This window comes from Hemitrygon akajei, chromosome 8, assembly GCF_048418815.1.
Source record: "Hemitrygon akajei chromosome 8, sHemAka1.3, whole genome shotgun sequence".
Lineage (NCBI taxonomy): Eukaryota > Metazoa > Chordata > Chondrichthyes > Myliobatiformes > Dasyatidae > Hemitrygon > Hemitrygon akajei.
The window spans coordinates 25,507,219-25,525,399 of record NC_133131.1 but is presented as its reverse complement, the minus strand read 5'-3'; the positions used below and the strand labels follow the sequence as shown (position 1 = coordinate 25,525,399).

The window sequence follows — 18,181 nt, the reverse complement described above, 5'->3', positions numbered from 1 at the left end:
GCTGTGGTCAGAAGACTGAGATTCGACACTCTATCATCGACTCAGTTGAAAGTGATTGGGTAATAGTTTGATCGTTTGGAAAAAAAATGCACCATATAATAAAAAAAACAGAGCAAGGCAAATCTGTGTACTTATTCTACAAAAATATTTTTTTCAAATTGAAATAAATATTTTTAATTCCAAGATTTCAAAGTGTTAAAGCACTGCACTGACCATTGAAATGGAGGTGGGACAGGACATGAAATAGTAAAATGATGTAAATTTAGCAAGGTAACAGGGTACACAAACTACAGCATCTATAACAAAAGCAGGGTTATTTCTCCAAAGAGAATAAGGTACTGCTAAATTGTCTCCAAAATGCAATCACAATCACTTACAGCAATACAGCCACAGGGTTTGATCAAAGGGAGAATCATCCAATCATCTACACTGAGGCAGCATCTGGTATTATTACTAATTCATCTGTTCTATATGGATAAGGATGTTTATGATTTTCTGTAATTAACTACAGAGTTCTACTTTAGTGAGGGATTCTTTTACAAATATTTCTCAGTGGATGAAGTCAAACTTCTAGGCTGATAATTATACTCTTCTTTCTAACCAAGAGAAGGAAACCATCAGTGATCTCCGTTAATATCAAAATTTTATGAGTCATTAAGGATCTATTGGGACATTTACCACTTTGTGTGATGATAGTCATTATGTTGGTAAGAAGCCACTTTGCTCCGAATCCACAGTTTCAAGGTCAGCTTCTAACTTTTGGGATAAATTTGCATTAGCGTCTGCAGTATTATGCAAAACAACTTTGCACCAACACAGAATGTGAAGCACAATTTATGTATTAATTCATAGAAGGACCATCCAAATGCAAAAGATTATATAAAGTCAGAGATATTGGTTTTTGAAAAATGTTTATTTCTACATTGGTCATACATGATTCAAAGCTGCTATACAAAAGTGCTTTGTACAAAAATAAATTCTGTTGATACAAAAGGATAAATGCATGTTCATCATCTTACAGGAACTGTAACCTTCAGCACATTTAAACTATTAAAATACCAATGTTAGAACCATTTCACATATTCAGATAGATCTTTATTTCATATAATCAATTAGCTATTTCTAACCATTTTTTCACAAAAATATACAGTAACAATCCAAAATATCTCTGACTTACCAGATCAAAACAGTTGATTTTCTATTTACCTAAATCACTTTGAAAGCACAGACCTCAATGCAATGTTTTCATTTATGTTGAATTATACATTTAATATCATAAATTAAATTAGTGACCCATCATGATTACTCTGTTCCCCACTTCATAGTGGTGTTCTTGTGATGCCAGGTCTCTGGACCCAGTAAGCCTCAGCACCTCACTGAAGTTCCATAACCTGCATGTGAAACTACTAAAGCAGGGCATCTGTACCAAGATCAATTTTAATCTTATACAAATACAATAAGGGCAAAATAATGTGGTAATCTGAAATACTAACTTAAAATGGTGCAGAGTATTTGAACCAGACTCTATCTGTACAGAGAGGAACTTATTTAATGTTTTAGGTTTATGATTGAAATCTCTTCATTAATTTTGCTTAACAGATTCAATGCATTTGCTTCAATTTAAATACTTTTAATCCTTATGTGTACAATATATGCCAGGGCTCCTTCAACAGAAATGCGAGAAGCATGGTCTTTGACTACCCTCACATATACTGAAATTAATTATAACATCTCCTGCCCTCAAGAACGAGATCAAAAACTTACCCAGATCAGAACGTTTTATCTATGGGATAGCTCATGACTGTGTAATTATGTAAAACTTGGACTTCCATTGACAAATTAGGAGAGCTATAATATAGGCTGTTGATTTAGCATCATAAGGCCAACTTTTAGCGTGACCGATTTTTTTCTTAAACTTCAGTGAATGATACTAACCAGTCATTAATACAGATAGGATTTCTGTAAAACAAAGGAAAAAATTTGCATCTTGACTGGAAAATCAGAAAATGTTGAACAAGTGAGGTTAGGTAGGACCTATGATCATACAAATATCATGAGGGCAAAATAGTATGGTAATCTGAATATGCTGCAGAATCTCGGCAAATCATACTCCATCTGTACAGGGAGAAACAGATTTAATATTTATGATTGAAACCTCTTCACCAAACCAATTTAAAAGCTTCTAATCCTTTGTCCTATCCATATCTGGTCTATTTATTTTAAGTTGGGATGGTAAACTGTAAAACACTAACAGTGAGTTGCTTATCCTTGAAATATGGATAAAGATTACACATCATCAAAAGGTGCTAATTGGTCAACAAATCATAACCTATTGTGAATGAAAAAGCATAATGTTGCCGCTTATAATTACCTGTGATATAGAAGGATGCCCACCAGTCTAATGAGACAATGCTGGTTCTCAGAGCCATCAGTCCCATTCACCCACTCATCCTCCTGTAATCTATTCTCTCACACACACCCATTACTGTCTGTCACTTCCCTGATTCCTAAACAACTATCTATGCCAGTGGCAATTTGCAGCAGCCAATTCACCTAACAACCAGCACAGCTTTTAAATGTTTTAAACCCATACAATCATTGGAAGAACATGCGGACTCCACACAGACAGCATCTGAGGCCAGAATCCACTGGAGCTGTGACACAAGTTTGGTTCAGGCCTACTGTACTTGCAAACTAAACCTGTACAAGTTTCTCATATGTTTTGTCTTTCACCCTTGTCCCAATTACTGTTTTTAGTGACAGATCAAGGCAAATTGACAATCTAGTATGATAGAGATCATATAACTTTCTCTACATTCTTCCATTACTAACAGAGATGGATTGATAGTGATTGTGGAAACTTTGATCACACTCTTATGATCATATGCAGAGTTCAATCATCTGTAGTAAGGCAGAAGAATCCCATATGATTGGATTAAAGTGTAATGCTATGAAATTTAGAAATAAATTTGAAGTTATCTAAGTGAACAGTGCCTGTTTATTTTCTGACATTATGGGGAGTCCAGTGGCTTAGTCTTGATCTTCAAATTTTCATCTTACTTGCATTGAAAAAGTATCTGGAAGAGCACTTGAATTGCCAAGGTATAGATGGCTAGGGAAGAAGTGATAGTAAATTTGAATGGTATAAATAGATACTTTGGAGGTTCATGAGTGGAAGCATTGAAAAGAGCAAGTCTCGTTGTTTGTGAGTTTTAATAAAAAAAAGTGTTTAAGGTTTAAATGGAGTGCACATCGTGGAAGTGGCCATTGTTACAGGGTTAGTGTGGTGAACTTAAGGACATGAAGAAGCAGAAGTTAAGATGAATTTCTAGTAGGTTTCTCTTTCTTTCTTACTGCTTGAGAGTTTCACTTGCAGGAGTCAGGAATCCTGCATGGGAGGATGGTCGAGAAGGTTCAATTGCTTGGCATTCAAGATGAAGTAATAAATTGGATTCAATATTAGCTTAGCAAGGGAAGCTAGAGAGTGGTTGTAGATAGCTGTCTCTCTGATGGAAGCCTGTGACTAGTGGTGTGCCTTAAGATTCAGTACTGGGTCTACTGTTGTTTGCTGCTTTTATTACTTGAACGACAGTGAGGCAAACTGGATGAGAAAATTTGCAGATTATGCCTAGACTGGGGGCATAGTGCACAGTGAGTAAGGCTATCAAACCTAATGCAGTCAAATGTGAGGTATTACACTTTGGGAAGACAGACCAGGTAGGATATATACAGTGAACAGAAGGGCACAGGAGTGTAGAAGAACAAAAGGGATATAGGAATACAAATACATAACTCCTTGGAAGTGGTGTCACAGGTAGATAGGGTTGTAAAGAGAGCTTTTGGCACAATGGACTTCATAAATCAAAGTATTAAGTACAGGAGTCGGGATGCTATTTTAAAGTACCATAAGACATTGGCGAGGCCAAATTTGGAGAATTGTATACTGTTCTGGTCATCTAACTACAGGAGAGGTATTAATAAGATGGAAAGAGTACAGAGAAAATTCAAGAATGTGGATAGGACTTGAGGACCAGAGCTATACAGAAAAGCTGAATAGGTAAGAAATTTATTCCCTGAAGCACAGAGAATGAAGGGAGATTTGAAAAAAGTATACAAAACTATGAGACGTACAGATAGGATAAATATAAGCAGACTTTCTGCACTAAGGTTGGGTGAGGCTAGAATTAAGAGGTCATATGTTCAGGTGAAAGGTGAAATATTTAAGAGGAACTTCTTCACTCAGAGAGTGGTATGAATGTGAACAAGCTGCCAGCAGAAGAGGAGGATGCAGGTTTGATTGCAACATTTAAGAGAAGCTTGAATAAGAACATAGTCGGGAGGGCTATGTTCTAGGTGTGGATTGATTGGACTAGACTGAATAACAGTTTGGCACAGGCTAGATGGGCCAAAGGGTCTTTTTTTTTTGTTCTGTAATGATCCATGACTTTAAAATGCTTTTCCCATAGAGTAGTGAACCTGTGGAATTCTCTGCCCAAGGAAGCATTAGAAGCTATCTCACTGAATATATTTAAGACATACTGAAATCAACTTTTGGATAGCAGAGGAATTATGAGTTCTGGGGAAAAGTTGGGTAGATGGAACTGAGTCCATGGCCAGATCAGCTATGATCTCATTGAATGGCAGAGCAGGCTCAATGGGCCAGATGGCCAACTCCAGCTCCTATTTGATGATTCTATGGACACTGAAGGTGCTATAACTGTATTGTATGTCTCTAATACAACATCATATTATTTTAAGCCCCAAATATAATCATTGCAAAAGTAATGCAAGCATGTTGGATTACTGCTGGATAGAGTCACATAAACACTAAAAGATGAAAATAGCAATTCTTAATAGATTTCAACATTGATTGTATCTGACCAAACTGGTGTTGGCCAGCCCAGGATGGAATGGGTCTAATTGGAACATGAAGCAGTTGTGTTTTCAACTCACTGCTATCTTGCTTCCAGTGGGTGGAGGCAGTGAGTTCAGTGTTGATGCAAAACCAAATCATTTTACAACTGAGCTGTAAATTCAATGCTGAAGCCTGGAGCAGAGAGAGAAGCTCCCTCCTGTGAATCTTAAGCTGGGTTCAGAATGCAACAGGTTAAGGCAAACGGTTCCTAGCTGTGCTTCAATTTCACTATTTGCATGAACAATCTCTTTAAAAGATCAATTTTGATACAAAGCACAAAGTGCTAGAATTTGCCTATGCCATTGATCAATGGAATACCATGCTTAATCATAATAGTACTCTCTTTGCCAAGATAAAAACACAAAATGCAGGAAATTCTCAGTACATGTCTCCAGAGAGTGAAGCGTTAACATTTCAGGTCATCAGACTAACAAACATTGAACAGTTTTAAGGATCTCTGCTATTAATCAATCAATCGAACAGAAACATTAGCTCTTGTTTGTCATTTCACAGATGCTGCCTGGAATGCTGCAGCATTATTCATGCTTTTTTTTTCAAATTTCCAGCACATCACTGCACTTCCCTTTCTTTTTCTCATTTTAAAGTGGTTTGTGGCTCATGGGTTGTGAATGTGGTTCTCTCTCTTCATCAGATAGCCGTTGTTTAGATTCTCTAAATACAAAGATGCTTAGGTTTAAATGCAAGTAGCTGATCCTGTAAACATTCCTTTTGGAAATTGCAACATTAAAGTGTTTGTAACTTGCCCTTTTTATGTAGCATTTTAATAGCATCAAGATCTAGTTCTGATTCATTTTGAATAAATTTATATGATCATAACATATGGTTTATTTATTCCGAATACTTGTTCATACATTTTCAGTTAGAAAAAATACACTATTACAAGTTAAGTCACATTTATTTTGTTCTAGTAAATCTGAGTTTGAGTTTACCACAGTGAGAGAAAAACTTGATAAAATAAACCATGAGGGAAATGACTCGCTCCATCCACCATTTTCCTGCTTTGCAAAAGAAATAAGAGTGATCTATGCTGAACGCATCTGCAGGCACAACTGGACCTCTGCTACTTTGGCAGAATTGACCAGTCTTCATTTGTAAACCTCATGGATGATGTTTCACCACTGAGTTTCTCCACTGGCATTCTGCCATTGAAAACCCAGAAGCAAGAAACTGTGTTCACCAACTTTAATCTCCTCCACATTTACCAGCAGTTTACAATTAATTGCACAGTCAAGTGAAATGGGTTGATTTTGTTGGATCAATGAGAAGAGCATGCCAACTTTTCAAATACATACATTTTTGAGTGTTAGGCTGCAGAGATGGTCATTCAGCTGCCAATGAACATAGAAAAATATAGCATGAACCCTGGAAAAATTATCTATAAAATATTAAATAGGATTGCTGGACCCATACATTCTAACAAAGGGTTCTAATTAGAGAATCAGGACGCACTTTATAGATATAAAGTTTTTGCTTTCAATGCAATGTTTTAACAGATGGGCTTTGATTGTAAAAGAGAAGCATTGTGATGAATGAGGACCATTGATTAGAAGACCATGTACAATTTTAAGCACTTCACATAGGAATATAGGTCAAGACCTTGGAGCATTAACAGAAGAGGTTTCTTACAGAAAGCTAGAACTGAGGGACCCCAGTTCTCTGGAGTGAGGGTAAAGCTGGGATAATTCTGTTTCTGTAAAGAAGATCAAAATAGAATAGAACAATATTCACTGTAATGAAAGATTTTGATAGGAAAAGGTAGTTGGTAGAAATGCTTCCGTGGTCAAGGGGGATTTGAAATAATTTACTGTATATGAGAATCTGATAGTCTAATGTGCCTAGCTTTTTCTTGTTTTTCCTCTTCAGAGTGTTCATGGTTGTACTTTCCTACAGTGTCTGTAGGGCTTCCAATGTCCTATCAGCCTTGCTGCCATGGTCTATTCATAAAGCAGAACAGTTTATGAGTAGCGATTAGGCTACAAGCAGCAAAAGAACTTTGGCTCTATCCACCAACCATCTTGATGGCTTAGAAAAGCTCATACTATAAAAGGACTTTTCCTCTGTCCCCAAATGTCTCCAATTATCACTGACATTAAGAAATAGTTAAAAATATTTACATAACATAAAATATTAATAATTTGAAACCATATTGAATTTGTACATTTAAAACATCAATTAAAAAGCACTGCCCTTAGTGATCCTATGAAATGAATGTGGTTATACAGTGAAATGCCGATTTTACACGCCCCGATTTAAAGTGAATTCGGGTATAACGTAATGAGTAATTGGACTCCATGTCCATGTCAATCCATACTCCCCCTTCTCCAGCCGTGTATCCCTTTTGCCAATCAACTTCCCAGCTCTTGGCTTCATGCCTCCCCCTCCTATCTTCTCCTATCATTTCGGGTCTCTCCCTCCCCCTCCAACTTTCAAATCTCTTACTATCTGTTTTTTCCGTTAGTCCTGGCGAAGGGTCTTGACCAGATGTTGCCTGGCCTGCTGCGTTCCACCAGCATTTTGTGTGAGTCATTGGACCTTTTTTTCTGCTCAAAATGGAATAAACTGCTAGAAAAAGGAAATCTTTTTCAGCAAAAGATAAGCTTCTCAAGTGTTAGTGTCAGGAGAAATTCGCTCAGCCAACAGTGCCGTTGCCAGCAAATACCCAGCTGAATTAAAAACTCATTGGGTCAGATTGAACGCTGATTTTCTTGAACCCTGATTTAACGCGACCCCGCTTTTCTCACAATTACATTTTATGGACTCAAACGATCGCGTTATAAAAAAACGGGGTTACAATGTTCTAGATTCAACAGCTGACACTAAGGGAAAACAGACGGGCTAGATCTAAACTTTACCCAGCACCTCACCTTATTGTGGTCTGGACACGTAGTGCAGAGTGTGGGAGCTCAGAACCTGCCGACATGCAGCCAATAGCCATTTGTCTGTGCATGATACAACAGGATTTTCTTCTGCACAACTGGCAAATTTGCAGGGTTACAAACACTTAATTGGTCAGCTCATTCAAATGGCATAGGAGGCAAGGGACGTCAACCATTCTGTGCTGCAAGATGTTTGATTATATAATTCTACTCAATTATCAGATTAAGATATGGGTAACTGGTTTAAAAATCACAAGTGAATTAGTCTCAGTACGCACCCCAATAGATGGCAAATCCAAGAAAGTACGGTTAAGGTTTAAGTGCAGAGGATATTTACTAAGATGTTATCTGGATTGGAGAGCATGCCTTCTGAGAATAGGTTGAGTGAACTTGGCCTTTACTCCTTGGGTGACAGAGGATGAGAGGCATTGATTGTGTGGATAACCAGACGCTTCAGAGCTGAAATGGCTAACATGAAGGGGCATAGTTTTAAGGTGATTGGAAGTAGGTACAAGGGGGATGTCAAAGGTATTCTTTTTTACACAGAGAGTGGTGGGCATGTGAAATACACTGCCAGCGACAATGGTGGAGGCAGATACAATAGGGTCTTTTAAGAGATTCTTAGATAGGAATAAGGTGCTTAGAAAAATAGAGGGTTATGTGGTAGGGTAATTCTAGGCAGTTTCTAGAGTAGGTTACGTGGCTGGCACAACATTGTGGGCCAAAGGGTTTGTATTGTGCTGTAGATTTCTATGATTCTGTGATTCTAAGATCCACCATCACAATGAGAGGTTCTGGTATCAAGTTCATACTGGGGAAGGTGATGTTTTTAGTGGGACAATTATGGTGGAAAAGAAGTGTACAAGATTAAGATGAACAAAGAGAAGGAAGCTGTTCCCCTTTGCAGATAGTTATAGGATTTTACAAAGGAAACTGGACAGACACCTAAGGGAAAATAGTCCTCAGTGCTAATTGGGGAATGGGTTTGATAAGGTTGTTGTATAAAAGTAGAGCATGATGGGCTGAATGGCCCTTTCTTCTGCCAGAACCCATTTATGAACTCCAATTAATTCGTAATTATTTTTCTGTAGCTGATGCTTGAGTTCGAAGTACATAGAGGGACGGATTATTTATACAAAATTAGAAGCAATCACTTCGCTGATTGATTAGTTTCTGTACAAAATTGGAATTGCATTTAAGGAGACTTCAATACAGCAAAACAGTGTATATTTTGTTTCTAAATAATGAAACCCTATACTGTCACTTTAAGAGATGAATCATGAAAGGAAAACAAAATGACCTGATTCAAACATCTGCCATACAATTATCTTTACTAGATGAGCAATGCACTAACGAAGTGTTACTAGGGACAAACTGCAAAATACATTAGCTCCCAAGCTCTGATAAGAAGAAAAAATTGCGCTTGTTCCTCCACAAAGTGACATTGAAAGCAACTACCTAAACCTTGCATTCACTTTGTGAAATGTGCCCATACTTTGTATTTTAGTTTTAAGAAGGTATTTGTTAATTTAGACGGATTCAATAAGGACCCTGTTAAACATAGTGGGCACAGAAGTCAGTACGTTCATAGAACAGATACAAACCAGTCAGGCACACATCATGGTTTACAGTTAATTAGATTTCTGCTGCTCTTCCAGGCTGAATTGATCTTATTCCCCTAGAATCCAACTCAGGCAAAACAGATCTTTCAGCTTCTTGTTAGTATAAACACTGAAGAAAACAGTGGGTGCTCAGTACTTCGATCTATAAAAAATGAAATCTTATTTTATTTCTTTTATACCCATTGTTCATAAAATAAATGATGTCTAGGTGAACTTATACATTTTAAGTCTGCATGGAATCCCATTGGTCGTTAGCTCACAGCACAACTTATTACTGAATTAACAGAGTTCTTATGGGAAGGAAAGGGAAATGAAATAATAAACTAATCAATGGTGCCAGTGGGAAGAACATCATGCTGCTGGGATGATAGGCAAGCATGAGAATTGGCAAGGTAGCGAAGGGAACAAATAGCGCATTCCAATGGTGAGATGAGATACTAACATCTCATTGTTTCCCTGCTGTATACTGACACCGGTTGACAAGATACTGACTGCCTCCCTGTTGGATACAGTCCTGATTCATGACTGCTACCTACCAATCCTGTGCACATCTTGTTTCTCTCCTTGAGACCTGGCTGACTGGAGGAAAAATCAATTTATGCCAGGCGAGACCAGAAAATAATAGTGTGTTCCTGCAAAGTCTTGGACTGCAGTAAATTATAGCTATGCAAATAATCTAAAATGGGTTAAAAGCATTACATCAAGCTTAATTCAGCATGGGGGAAATAATTGTGGTGTTTATCATAGGTAGATCAATCCATTTTCTATTATTACAACCTTGTTTATTAGCTGTGGTGGAGGGACCGCTTTTGATGAGTTAGCTTTGGTGTTTTCACTTTGTAGTTCTTTTCTAAATTCATCTCTTGCTGTTACTCCCCGACAATGGATAATGTTCTCATAGACCAGGTGCTGGAAGACACATCATTAACTTGGCAACTAACCTGCTCCTATAATTGTTTTTGCTGTTGAAATCACTTTGATAATTGCTTTTAACAACCACCCATTTTATTTTAGATAATGTTAATTTTCACCTGTGTTTAGTCTCTGCAGTTTTGTCAATGTTTTCTGCTAATGGTTTGTCAGTTAATTCTATAATAACCACAGCCGAACAAATTCAATGACTGCAACTAAAGATAGAGGCATTACTTTATAGCTCCTTAGATCTAAGTACATCAGATTTGATTCGCATCCAATTTTGTATCATGCACGGCAGTAGCTGTAGTATGAACTTGAGATGTAGGCAGATGTGGACCATGTAATCTTGCCATAGATATTTTTGCGTCAAGTAGCCATTACATTTGCAAACATGAAATGTCTAGGAGTGAAAACTACAGGCTGGAAAAAGAAATGATTTAGATAAAGAGCTGTGATTTGAGGTGAGCAGTGAAAGGTTTAATTGGAACTTGAAGACACAGCATCTTGTTTTACACAGAAAGGAGTGGTATGAATGTGGAATGAGCTTCCAGAGGAAGCATTTAAGGTAGGTACAATAACAACTTTCTAAAATGCAGTTGGACGGTGCATGGATAGGAAAGGATTGGAAGGTTATGGGTCACATCCTTCAAAGTCAAGATTGATTTATATCAGTGGCACAGGTAGTTCAGCAATATAAGCAAGGCAGATATTAAGGCTTCTTACATATTTAAACAGATGGTTCAGAAGATCCAGTGATAGGTCATTCAGGAGTTTCTGTTTATGTTCCAAAGTTTCAGGTGACTATTAGGAAAAGATATCAGACAAAATATCAGTATTCATGTCTGCGATGGTTGCTATCATTTTAACCTTGGAATGGGTCAAATAAGTATGCCCTGTTCGTGTACTTCTGTACTCTGAGCTTTTGATATCTATTAAAATGTGGATTTCAAGTTGTATGCTGGATATTCTTCTTAAGATTAGACAACATCTGTTGAGGCTGCAAGGTCTAGACCTGAAGAAGGGACTTGGCCTGTAACGTCGACTGTTTACTCTTTTCCATAGATGCTGCCTGGCCTGCTGAGTTCCTCCAGCAATTTGTGTGTGTTTCTCTCATTTGGTGCATGCAGTTCTGAGGGGTTCCTGCCCATGTTGTGGTTAAAGGAAATAAGCCAAAGTTCTGGACAAGCAATCGCTTAAAATTAAGGATGTAAATGCAGTAATGCCTTTGCATAAAGGGAAGGTGAAAGCAATAATTTAAAAAACTCTATTTGGTCATTATGGCAACAAAGTTGGGCGAAGGAAAAGAGGGAGTGGAAATTCAACAGGAAGATGGGTAAAAAGGGAGGGAAGTAGTTATACCTACACATTAACATATTGGACATACTAGACTGAATGATTCCTTGTTCAGAATTAATATGCATGATATCAGTATTTGTAGGGAGTACACTTGTTAAAAACAGCGCAGCATATACTGTTTGAAAGCAGTTCCTCTGAGGTGCAAAGGAAACATTTAATAGCTAAATTGAGATCTTTTTGGAGCAGACACAGTTTAACATGGAAAGTTTGTTTGAATATCACTACCATTATAATGTTTGAGTTCCTGAAAAGCATCTTTTTGATATTATTTGATTTTTTTTTTGGTGAGGGGGGAAATTTAGTGGGTATACTTCCTGTCTCTTTACTCCACACGCTAACTCAGAAGGTGGCGGTAATGCATCTTATGTTGGTCTGCCAACTTGCTTAAACTTTACAAGAAGAAGAAGAAGATGGCAAATGGGACTAGCCTCAATGGCAGCTTAGTCATCATGGACCAGTTGGGTTAAAGGGCTTCATTCCATGTTGCATGACATTGTCACTTAGCTGTGATACAAGCATCACGTTATATCTACAGCATTATACCAAAGCCAAATGAATTGTAAATGTAATGCAAAGTACAACATGCTTTCTTCACTATATAGCACATTTGGCATGGCCAACTACTGACAAATTTACAAGCAAATGCTATTTTAAATTAGAGGAAGATAAGGCAAAATCTTGGAGCATTGAGCTGGAAATCCCTGGTCCGTGATCACACGGATGTTAGGCGATCAGTGCAAGATGAGACAAGTCTGTAGCATTTTGGGTGGCCTCAACTTTACAAAGAGGAAATTTGAAATAAGCATTGGAATTATCAGGTTGAGATGTTACAAAGACTTGAATGGCCATTTTCAGCAGGGAAGTGAGAAAAGGCAGGGTTGGAACTGCAACACAGGTGGAAACAAATTGCCTCAAAAACAGTGTGGAAATGTGGTATGCAGATAATGTTGGAATGAAATTATGACACTGAGAAGGGTCTGATTCAGTCACTCTTCAATTCAAGGAAAGGAACAGAATTGATGGCCGGAGAATGGTACAAGTCTGAGGATCAGTGCATGCCGGTGAAACTGGTACATCAGTACCATTGTAGGATCAGGAAGGCAAGTTAACAGGTTTTCCGATCTCCTGTAAATTTTTGCTAGGATTGTCTTTAAGTGGGGCTTTTGCATGGATAGACTTAAGGCCCTTAAGTTGAGAGCCACCCTGAAGTAGAGTATTTGAGAGTATAGAAATGAGGAAAAGCAATGCAGGATTGGCAAACAGACTATATGGTTGGCAGGCATGGAATCAAAGTTGCTTGGGTACTGATGAATGTGAGGGGACACAATTCCAGATACGATAGAAGGGGGAGAATAACCATTGTGTCCAATGGTGGTCAGAGCGAGTATGTCTGTGAGGAGGTATCAGCAACATTGGGTATATTGATTGGATAAGGGAATTATCACTAAGCTTTGAGCTCCTTTTGTCTCACAAACTGAGAAATAAAGGCCCTTACCTCATGGGTCAACTCCTTGACTCTGCATATATTTCATGCTCTCAAGCTTTATGTTAAGAAAATTACCAGCTTTCCCTTTTCAATATCCATTATTTCTTGTGTCCAGATTAGCTGCTTGGCCCCAATCCACATTAAGCCAGGTGTCAGCAGTTCTGACACAATTTAGGGCCTTTTTTTTTTCTTTGAAGTCCTTCCTCTTCCCCCCAGTCTTCGCCACACCTCCCACAGCTTATATGACCCATAGCTCTGGGGGCCTAGAGATATACCCAACAATTTTCTCACTGTTTAATTCTGTAGCTATAAACAACTTTGCATATGTCACTGAGGTTAACAAATTACTATGTGCTTAAATCCATTAAAAATACGGTGACAATTCAGAGAAAGTGGCAGGTGACTGATGTAATTGGCCCCGAGATTCTGTGGGGGTTTTTGAGTGGGGTGCGGAGGAGAGCTGGGGTTGCTGGGTGGGGAGTGAAGAAAAAGCTGTGTATTTTGGGCCCCTCAATCTATTTCTCCGCTGATCTGGTCTTTTGTGCCCAGGTCCTGTAGCTGGAGGTGGGCAAGGACTGTGAGTGGCCTTTTGGTTTGGTGCCATCTGACCCAAGAAACAGAAGCAGAAACTTATCCCTTCAACGCCACAGTTAGAACGTGGAACACAGACACATACAGAACAGGAATAAGCACACATTGTCCCTTCTGATTATGATGTCCAATTAAAGCTAATCCCACTTGCCTGACATTGTCTTTATCGCTTCATTTCTTGCCTGCTCATGTACTGGTCGAAATGTCTCTTAAACTTTGCTATTGCATAAATGAGTTCAAAAAGAAAAACAAGATTCCAAATCTACAAGCCTAAATTTGCACTTCTGCAGAAAGAAAATAATATTTCTTTATCTGCTATGGATTTTTCTGGCATTATTCTAAGGGAAGTGTTTGTAAGATAAGTTTAGGTAAATTGTCTCATTTTATTTCAAGGTATTGTTTTATTTTTGTGCTCCAGTATCACAATCAAAGTGATTTCCCTACAGTGGGAAACCAGACTAAAACTCTTCATTTTGATGGACATGTTTTTAAATCTGCTAATTTGCCATAATACTTTATGCCCTCAAGTCATGTTTATGTGGCAGTTTGTTTTATAAAATGCTAGATTAATAGTGAAGCCACAGCGAGAATTAAACATTTACCATGTACAAACATAGATGACAAATGCACTGAACACATTATAGATGAGCAAACCATAAGAATTCCCTGTCCGAATTTCCCCATTTTTCCCCCAGGAGACCCTGTTTATTTCTCTGCTGAACCCATGTTCATTACACTTCCAGATGCTTGGCAGAAGGCGTGATAAGGAGCAAAGCATAGGCCTCTGCCCTTTACCTCTTAACAGATGCCTGGTGCAGTCCGAAACCAAAACTCAACCCAGTTCAACTGGCTCGACCTCAGATGCTCTCTTTCTGAAGCAGCTAATCTAATGTTGAAGTAGATTTTTTTTCTCCTTCCTAAACAATTTATTTATTTATTTACTTGTATTTTATTTATTGAGATACAGTGTGGAATAATTCAGTCCTTCAAACCATGTTGCCCCGCAATCCCCCAATTTAACCCCAGACTAATCGTGGGACATCTTACACTGGCAAATTAACCTATCAACTGGTATGTCTTTGGACTGTGGAAATCGGGGCACCCAGAAGAAACTCAGGTGGTCATGAGGAGGATGCACAACCTCTTCACAGACATGAAGGGGAAAGAAATATATTTGTTAATGGAGACAAACAGACTGGAGTCATCAGAGTCTTGGGGGTGAAGTGGGGCTAAATATCAAACTACTGGAGGAATTTAGTGGGTCTAGCTGTACCTATGGCAGAAAGGAGTTGCTGACATTTGAGGTCAACATCCTGCATGGGACTGAGAGCAGAGAAGGGAGATAGCCAGTAAAAAGCGTTCAAGGAGCCGGCCGGATTCGAACCCAGGACCACTCGCCTCAAGCTTATTCAATTATATATTCAATTATTATTCAATTGAACTGCAACCAAACTCCTCTAATTAGCTTGCTTTCAGAGTGATGTGTGGCAGAGTAGGATGGTGTGATAGGGCTGGTGATGGTAGCTGAGGGGAAACCAAAAATGGAGAAGGTGAAGAAAGAAGAAGCCTGACCTCAAGAGGCCGAACTCTTGTATCAACATTCCATTAATTCAAGGATTTGTTTCTATGTGCTTACCTAACCCCTGAAGAGTACAGTGGTTAACAGCATTTCAAGAAACACTAGTATTGGTATTTGGAGGCAAAGCAGTTGGCAAGAAGAGGCTGAATTGGAACTTGCAATCACTGGTGGTACTTTCATTCCAGTCTCAAGGACACATACAAATGTAATTGTGTGCAAAGGTTACGTTAAATAACTCTGCCACGGACTGTCCAAGGCCCAGCTGAGAAAGGATGAGGGTTAGGCATGAGGCTAGCAAACCCAACCCATAAAAACCCAGAGCTACAGAAACGCCAACAGAAGTTCCAGAGACCTCATTCCTGCGAGAGGAAGGATATTTAATGCGTTACACTGGGAGATAACTTGAAGGTCTGGCCTAGGACAGGGGGACTCTGGGGAGCTGCTGGAGGTAGCCTATGCCCCAGTTGGGGTGATAGGCTTAAGGAAATAAGTAAGTTGTTTCAAATAAGAAGGTTCAATGTATAAATGATAATGTACAACTAATCCACAGTAGATGGAAAGGCAGTGAAACTTTTTAATATGTAAAATGATAGGATGTGATGTTTTGCAGGCATCTCAATCTATGGCCCTTAACACTTATACAAAATGTGTCCCAGATTGTTGATGTAATATTATTAATATAATAACCATTATTAATTTCAGTCTTTCCAAAAATTACTTGTGCAAAAAAAAATGAGATTAACGGTGATAAGAAAAACACACAGTACATATCTGTGTTTCCATAACAACTTGTCCAATTCCTATATTTCAATGAAAATATAATGACTTTTGTTATTAACAGGGGAGTCTAATGTCAGGTTTCTGTTCCAGAGATGTCCAGATATTATTTTATTAGAAGTTGCCATGGTAGCCACCTTGCAACTTAAAATAAATTCTCCTTATCAGTTTTTCAGGCATCATTACAGCAATTATTTGATAGAAGATTAAATGAAATCAAATGCAATATTTCTTTAAGTAACTGTCTAAAATGTCTCATGGTGAAATTCAATCTCAACTGCAGTGGCGGATGGAAGAGATCAAATCAAAAGCTGCTGTACAGTGAGTCGATCAACAGCGGAGTCACCAGTCACATTTCATACCTCTCCTATATGATTTGAATAACCAAGAAATGTCAAATCTGTACCAAAGATTAAAGAACTTGAAAGTCTTCCCTTTTTAGACTTAGATATTGAACTAGTTGCTTATACTAGAAATAGTGATGGGGCTTGGAGTGGGATGTTGAAGAAGGGCACAGATTTCTAGAAAATAACCAAAAGACACATCGAATGCCTTTGATAAATCTTGAATACAAAGCATTAATGTTATGTTGCAATTATATAAAATCCAGGTGAGAACACGCCTTAAGTTAGATGACTCACAGCAGCCACAACACAGGTTCAGCTTTGACCTGCACTGTAGTCTATGTGGGAAATTGCACATACAAGCTGAGGGGTTGAATTTCTCTCTGTTGATTGCCCCCAGTACTAGATGAGTTCTAACAGCTGAGGGGAGAATTGATAGGAAGGCGGGGAGAATAAAAGTGGATAAGTGTAAAGTGAATGATTGATGCTCAGCGGGCTGAACGGCCTGTTCCATGCTGTACATTCACTGGCCACTCTTTAGGTACACCTGCACACCTGCTCGTTAATGCAAATATCTAATCAGCCAATCGTCTGGCAGCAACTCAATGGATATAAGCATGCAGACATGGTCAAGAGGTTCAGTTGTTGTTCAGTCCAAATGACAGAATGGGGAAGAAATGGGATCTAAGTGACGGTGAACATGGCGTGATTGTTGGTGCCAGATGGGGTGGTGTGAAACTGCTGATCTCTTGGGATTTAAACACTCAATGGTCTCTAGAGCTTACAGAGAATGTTGCAAAAAACGAAAAAAACACACACATCCAGTGGGCAGCAGTTCTGTGGGCAAAGACACACTGTTAATGAGAGAAGTCAGAGGAGAAGGGCCAGACTGGTTCAAGCCGACAGTAACTCAAACAGCCACATGTTACAACAGTGGTGTGCAGAAAAGTATTTCCGAATGCACAACACGTCGAACCTTGAAGTGGATGGGCTACAGCAGCAGAAGACCACACTGGGTCTAATACTGTACCTAATAAAGCGGCCACCAAGTGTATGTCTCCACCTGACCACCATAATCCAGGAGGATAACTAATTACTGGAGGGATTCCAGTGAAGATTTGCTCAAATCCTATATGGGACTTCAAAGTTAAATTATTATAGAAAACACAAGTAATCCCTGGAATATAATATGTTAATGAGAGATTTGATTGACCTTTTCAAGGCAATGAAAGAAAGCAGTGGGTTAGATACCAATAAGCTCTTTGCAGTGACACGAGAGGCTAGCACCACGAGGCATTATTTTAAAAAATCAGGTCCAGTTCTTTCAGGAGAGGAGCTGGAAACACTCAGGCAGATAAATGTTTGGCAATGTCTTCTGCAAATAGCAACTGATATTCAATTAATTGTTAATTTTATAATTGAGATCCTAATGTAAAGTTAGACCTGGCTGAAACCAATATCCTTTAGTAAGAGATGGATGAAAGATCAATAATAATAATCTCTTTGAGCGTCAGAATAAGCACTGAGACCTTCTCTTGCTCACAGTTCCAATATCCCATACATTTGCAAACATATTTTGTAATGTGGCTTCACTGACAGTCAGCTGCCCTTGAGGAGGCAGTGCTTAGCTAATACAATCTGTGTAGGGGAGCTTCCCTATTGTGCTGGAGGAACATCAATTAACGTGCACTACAGAATA

At 38.6% G+C, this 18,181-nt stretch overlaps 1 protein-coding gene across 3 annotated transcripts in view; it reads right to left on the bottom strand.

Annotated features, from left to right (window-relative positions):
* Positions 1-4,711: 4,711 nt before the first annotated feature.
* The window catches only part of LOC140731731 (sialate:O-sulfotransferase 1-like), a 144,080-nt gene continuing 130,610 nt past the window's right edge, over positions 4,712-18,181 (bottom strand). The window contains exon 11 of one of the 3 annotated variants that reach the window (XM_073053459.1): positions 4,712-11,150. The gene's annotated coding sequence lies outside the window, so the exon portion shown is untranslated. The remainder of the gene's footprint in view (positions 11,151-18,181) is intronic. The other 2 variants (XM_073053460.1, XM_073053461.1) reach the window with 2 other exon arrangements.